General features: G+C 39.1%; 1 protein-coding gene across 6 annotated transcripts in view; it reads left to right on the top strand.

The window, feature by feature from the left end:
* Positions 1-6585, top strand: part of ANO3 (anoctamin 3) — a 372668-nt gene that overhangs the window by 158238 nt on the left and 207845 nt on the right. The gene's annotated exons all lie outside the window — the stretch shown is intronic.

Below are 6585 nucleotides of genomic sequence, written 5' to 3'. Positions count from 1 at the left end.
CACTGGAGGAAAAAAAAAAAAAAAAAAACCTAATGCAAGTGGCAAAAATTCAGGCTGAGCTAGGAGGGAGACAGAGTTTCTCAGACTCCTTATTAAATACGTACATTGACTAATATCTGCTTATTTCTAATCCCATCAAAATTGGCAAGGATGTGCAAGTAAAGGATTCGAAGTAACAAAATGCAGTAGAATAACGGCAGGGGCTGACCCTTACATCCCACGTACTCAGTGCCAGGCGTTGTCCTCAGTGCTTTACACACAGTGACACTTGGCAGCTGATGCCCTGGCAATTCTGGAATCTGGGAGGGCAGGTGGGCAGCTGGGAGCTAGCTGTGGACAGGAGGGAGCTGCGAGCTGGGAGTGCCTGGAGAAACCAGGGGGAGGCAGGCCTGTGGCTCCTCGATCCAGGACAGCTCCCCCGTGACTGCCAGGGCCCCCCGATGGGCTACGTGGGTAAGCGTCAGCAGGGTCAGCTGAAGATCTTTTAAGGAGAACCCTCCAAGGCATCCAGAAACCCAGGCATGATTTTCCCTGTTTTCTTGGATTTTCCCCTCATTGTTCTCTTGAAACCCGTGTATCCCTTACCCCCCCACACCCCTTCTACCTCCAAAATATGCCAGCTCGCTTTCAGTTCTTGTGGTTAATCGGATTCCTCATTGGCCTTTGTGTTTCTGTTCTTGCTCCTTACACTCCAGCCTTTCTAAGAACTTTCCAGAAGCATCACCGGGTAAACACGATGGGCTTTGTTCTCTGAACTTCTTTGACTTGACCTTTCGCTCCTTCTGTGAACGTTGCCCCTGATGATTGCACCTTGCCTGAAGTTGTTCTCTCATCATTCTGTCTTGTTTAATCATGTTCTTCTCCCTCTGGTCTCCCTACCCACGTGTAGTTAGGCCCCAGTATATAATACCTTTTCTCGACCCGTTTAGTGAATTTAGTGTCTTCTTTTATATCTGCCGAACTCCTATTTACTCTACAAAACTTCTCTTACGTAGTACCGATACTTGTAATTTAAAATGACGTGACTTTCGTTACACAGGATTTAGATGAAAAGAACATTTAAGATGTGATGCATAAATGAATTAACTGACAAAAATTAAAAGACTGAACCAAAGAAGTAAATACAATGAGGATATCAGGGTCCACGTGCCTCACGGTTGGAGAAAATGTTTAGAAACAGAAAAGAGGAAAGCTGAAAAGAACTCTGAGGCTCCCCTGGCAGGTGCAGTACTTTCATAGGCCTAAAACAACTCAGCGTTATACCCTCCAAGCTCCAGGAGTCAGAAGTTTGGGTTAAACATAAGGTATTATAGGAGTCCTGATTCCTTTTCAAGGTGCTAGGGAAGAGTTTGTTTTCTTGGCTCTTCTAGCTTCTACAGGCAACCTGGATTGCTTAGGCTTGGGGTTCCTTGGTCATTGGAACCAGCCAGCGGGGAAGCACCTTCAGATCTCTCATTGGTCCCCTGCCCTCTGCTTCCACCGTCACATGTCTTCATCTCACTCCCGCACCTCTCACGTGCTCAGAAGGGCCCTGGGGGATTACACCAGGCTCACCTGGCCAACCCAGGTTATCCCTCTTCTCTCACCAGCTTTAAGTTAGTCACAGGCTTCAGGGATTGGGGTGTAGACACCTTTGGGAAGGCAGTCTTAGTCTGACTCTCATGGAGAACTGGAAACATCACTATAAACGTGTCAGAGTTTGTGCATATGTAATCCCGTTCTTCCCTGCCTGGCCTCCAATATCCACCTCCCTCTCGGATGCCTGAGTATCTAATTTTTTTTTTCCCTTTCAGATTGTTTAATGCATTTAAGTTTCCTCTTTTTTTTTTTAAGTGTCTACATCCTATTTATTCTTCAAAATGTTCCATAGGTGATAGTGTTATTTTTAACTTAAAAGTATGTAACATGTGATACGTGGAAAGTAATGAAAAGAATATTTAATTTATGACATATATATGTACTTATGTGTACGTGTGTATGTTTGTGTGTATGTGTGTAGTTTCTGGAAGCAAGGGTGCCCAGTGATAACAAGCACAGGTGCCCAGTTCTTGGTTTTAAATACCATCTCCAGGAAAGGAACCAAGGCTCTTTTAGAAATGATGAGACGAGGGCAGAGAAAAACACATAATAAACCTGGATTTTTACTGTGCTAGAAAGTGTACTCAAAGAATATGAGAAGATGTAAAAGTGGCACAGTCCAGATCTGGGATAATTGTAGCATTGAAACAAGTAATCATAATAATGTATGTAACCTATTGAATAAAATAGGAATCTGGGACTCGAGATTTATAGAAGTATGACTAAGTAAATACGTAAATTGGGGACAAGACCAGGCTCTATCTTATATTATAATGCAAAATTCTGAATCCAGAAGGGATGATGGAGACAGAAGTTCACCTTTTAGCAAATCATCAAATTGCTGGCAATTCAGGTGGAATTTTTGATAGAAGCTAAGTCTGGTGGGAGGAAGTTTGAGGAAGAATGTAATTTGTCACTCTTGGACATTATCTTTTCACAAAGTACTACTCAACTAGAAAGGAAGGATGGTGGCCTGATTGTGTGAAGAAACCTGGCGGATGCCAACACGATCAGGTGATCTACACTGTCATCACAGTGGTACAGAGAGTTGATGTCCTGAGCCCAGGGATTCAGCGCACTGAGAAGAATGCATTTTTTGAGGTGTTTTTGCTAGGAATTTCTTACAAGAAAACACCAGGCAGATTCAGATTGAGGTTCATATTATAGAATATAAGTAAAATCTTTAAAAAAAAAAAGGACAAAAAAAATAAGGACCCTAATATTTAAAATCGAATATAAAGCTATAATCTTTAAATTATATAAATATATAAATCTATATAAATCTATAAATTATATAATAATTTAAATATTATATAAGCTATAATCTTTAAAACTCAAAAAGATTTGAGAAATATTCCAGATTGGAAGGTATCAGCAAGACAACTAAATCTGTATTCCTGGATACTCTCCTGTCCCAAAAGGCGGAAGAGACGTTGTTGAAGTAATTAGTAAAATGTTAATCAGATCTGTTTGTACAGGAATAGCGTATCGAGGCTGATTTCCTGAGTAATTGTATTTTTTATTTCTAAAATCTCTTCCTGAATTTCTTAAATCAAAATTTTTATGAATATTCCTTGCTTGTTCATCTTTTTTATTCTATATTTTACTTTTAAATATGTTGTTCTTAGTTTCTTCATGTTCTTTATGTTATTCCGGTGAAATCCTTAAGGATCTGCACCTGCTTTTTCTTGTCCTGATTTTCATTAGTAGAGGTTTATTAGTAGAGGGGGATCTTTGCTGTGCCTTCTATCTGTGAGATCTTAATTTGTCGGCGTGCCATCAGGGCTTCAGCCAGGGATGCATCTATTTTCTTTTGCTGGGACCCAGGGGTCCAGTGCCTAGAACCACTTTCCCCTGCTTCAACTGCCCTGCCCAAGCTTAATTGTGGAAATTGTAATTTCAGCTCCTCGCTCTGAAATGCCCAAAGATCTCGCCTGGATAACACAGGCTTTCACCTTCTCACCGCTCACTATCCCTGTACTGACTTGGGATCATGGTTACTTCTTTGTTTAGCTGTTTGGTTTGGTTTTATGGGGGTTTGTTTTGTTTTGTTTTGTTTTTGCTTTTTTTTTTTTTTTTTACTCTTAGAAAGTTTTATTACTTCCTACAATCTAGAAATATATTAAAATATGTTTTAGCCAGAATCACATTAGTACTGTAACAGAACCCTTCAAAATGTCATCTTTTATTATGCAGAAAGAGGAAGGTTTTATGTATGGGATTTTATTACTCTTCCTAAAGTGACTATAAATCTCTTATAGGGAACACCGATGTTGTATATGCCTTTTGTCTTAACTTTAGCATAGAGTTCACCCAAAACAGTCAAAATGAACTGAACTACATATGACTTAATGAAGGCCTATTTGAAATCTCTTCTCAATAGCCTTTAATATATCGAATAGTAGGTACAATTTAGTAGCTAAGCATTTACATATGACAAGCAACGTTCCAGGTACATGGCATGTAAAATCCCATTTAAGCTTCATAATATATGTATGACTAGGCCATAACTTTTTTTCTCATTTTATGGATGAGGAAACAGACCGAGAAAGCTAAATGAGTTGCCTAACATCAAACCTTATAAGTGGTCCCATTAGGGCCAACTTTTTGGTTTTCTGGTGCTGGAGCCTCTTGAAGGCACTGCTAATGACCCCCAGCATCTACACAAAGATGTATTATGTAAACATTAATAAATTACTAAATAAATGTGTACGTACATGTGCACATACACACAAACTCATGCCCCCACTACACACACCTTTCTAGATAGCCTCCTTCCTTAAATTTTTCTAATAAGATTCTGCGTGTAGACTTTACTCAAATAGAGTAGCGTTGCACATTCTGTACCCTGTTAGCACTTGAAGAAAATATTGGTGCAACATTTTATACTTGATAGAAGCCAAAACTTTCAAGGCAAACCTAGAAGTGTTCCAGTCTTCAGAAGGTATAATTCAGGGCTTAGAAATAAGCACACCCCCCCGCTAAATTTCTTCCTAGACAATGAATCCTTGGGACAACTTTGTTTGATATGTTAATTTATAAACCAGAATGTTTTTATTTTTTTCTATCTCCATAGAAATAAGATCAAGTCAGTGTCAGATATAAGCAGCTACTCCAGATACTATTTTTTTTCCTCTCTTTATTAGGAAAAAAAAAGTATAGAAACAAAATGGCACAGCACTGAGTAAGAACATGTGTTGAGACTGCCTGGGTTTATTTTATTTTATATATATATTTTATAAAAATATTTTTTATTGGTGTTCAATTTGCCAACATACAGAATAACACCCAGTGCTCATCCCGTCAAGTGCCCCCCTCAGTGCCCGTCACCCAGTCACCCCCAACCCCGCCCACCTCCCCTCCAGCACCCCTAGTTCGTTTCCCAGAGTTAGGAGTCTTCATGTTCTGTCTCCCTTTCTGATATTTCCCACTCATTTTTTCTCCTTTCCCCTCTTTTCCCTTTCACTATTATTTATATTCCCCAAATGAATGAGAACATATAATGTTTGTCCTTCTCCGATTGACTTTTTCACTCAGCATAATAGTTTATGTACACAATGGAATATTCCTCAGCCATTAGAAATGACAAATACCCACCATTTGCTTTGACGTGGATGGAACTGGAGACTGCCTGGGTTTAAATCCTAACTCTACAATTTCTCCTGTTCTTGGGCTAAATTAAAATCTTGGTGCCTTAGTTTCCTCACAAATATGATTCTTAGAAGTACCTGTCTCATAAGGATTTTGTGAATTTCAAAGGTGAATGAATATAATAGGAAGGAAGGAAGGAAGGAAGGAAGGAAGGAAGGAAGGAAGGAAGGAAGGGCTCCAGAGTCTATACATAATTGTCACAGTATGGTTTTTATTATATTTTTCCATCCTTATAAGCTAAGCAGACCTGCTCATTTGCAGATGGGTGTACTCTTTTTTTTTTTTTTTAAGATTGTATTTATTTATTTATTTATTCACGAGAGACCCAGAGAGAGAGGCAGAGACACAGGCAGAGGGAGAAGCAGGCTCCATGCCGGGAGACCAAAGGGGACTCGATCCCAGGACCCTGGGATCACCCACGGGCCGAAGGTAGGCGCTCAACTGCTGAGCCACCCTGGCATCCCCAAATGGGTGCACTCTTTGCAAATTGATAGCTATAAATACCATATTCTTTATAGATCTTAAAAACTTTGATTAACATTTGAAAAGAATTTTCTGATTCCTATGAAAAGTCTTACTTTACAATTATGAATATGTATTAGGTACCACATGTTTGCTAATTTTGTCGAAAAGTTGAATATCTCAAGCTATATTTTATAGCGCTTTGTCTTCTCATTATGCATACTGAAAAGGTATTGTTTTCTTCTTGAATAAAAGACTCTGAGGAATATTGAAATTCTAATTTTGTATGTACTCTGCAAAATTCTAGAATTTAAAAGAGGTTTATAATAAACTTAATGTATTTTTGAAATATTATAATTAAAAGGCACTGTACACCTCTGCTGCCTAACTCAAGAAGTATGTACTGAACTGTCTTGGGAGGTTCAGTTATGTGTGTGATAGTCTGAATTGGGAAGTAACACTTGAAAGCAGATATAAGAGTTAAAAAGGAAGAAAAGAGGGCAATCCATTATACACTACTCACTGTTGCCTACTTTAAGATGGTTTTGTCTTTTATAGGTGTCTTCAGAGTGTTAGAAACCCTAGTATATAATTTTGTGGTTGGCAGAGAATAGTGTACCGAATCCTGGAATATCACCAGGACTGTCCGTCAAGCTTCTTTCAGCGAAGCTCTACAGAAATATGGACTCAGATTGGACCTCAAGCACTTCTTTTATATTGGATGGATGTTAAGGTCTCAGTAATTCCAAAAAGGGTTGTTTTGGTACAGTGTCGAATACAGCATGAATTATAGGTGGGAGAGATTAGACACAGAGAGTTGAGACACATCGAGGAGGTAATTACCATGAGGTAAAAGAAGCACTGATGAGAAAAGATGGAGACCCCAAAGCCTGC

This window comes from Canis lupus, chromosome 23 (assembly GCF_048164855.1).
Source record: "Canis lupus baileyi chromosome 23, mCanLup2.hap1, whole genome shotgun sequence".
Lineage (NCBI taxonomy): Eukaryota > Metazoa > Chordata > Mammalia > Carnivora > Canidae > Canis > Canis lupus.
This window is presented reverse-complemented; position numbering and strand designations above follow the sequence as displayed.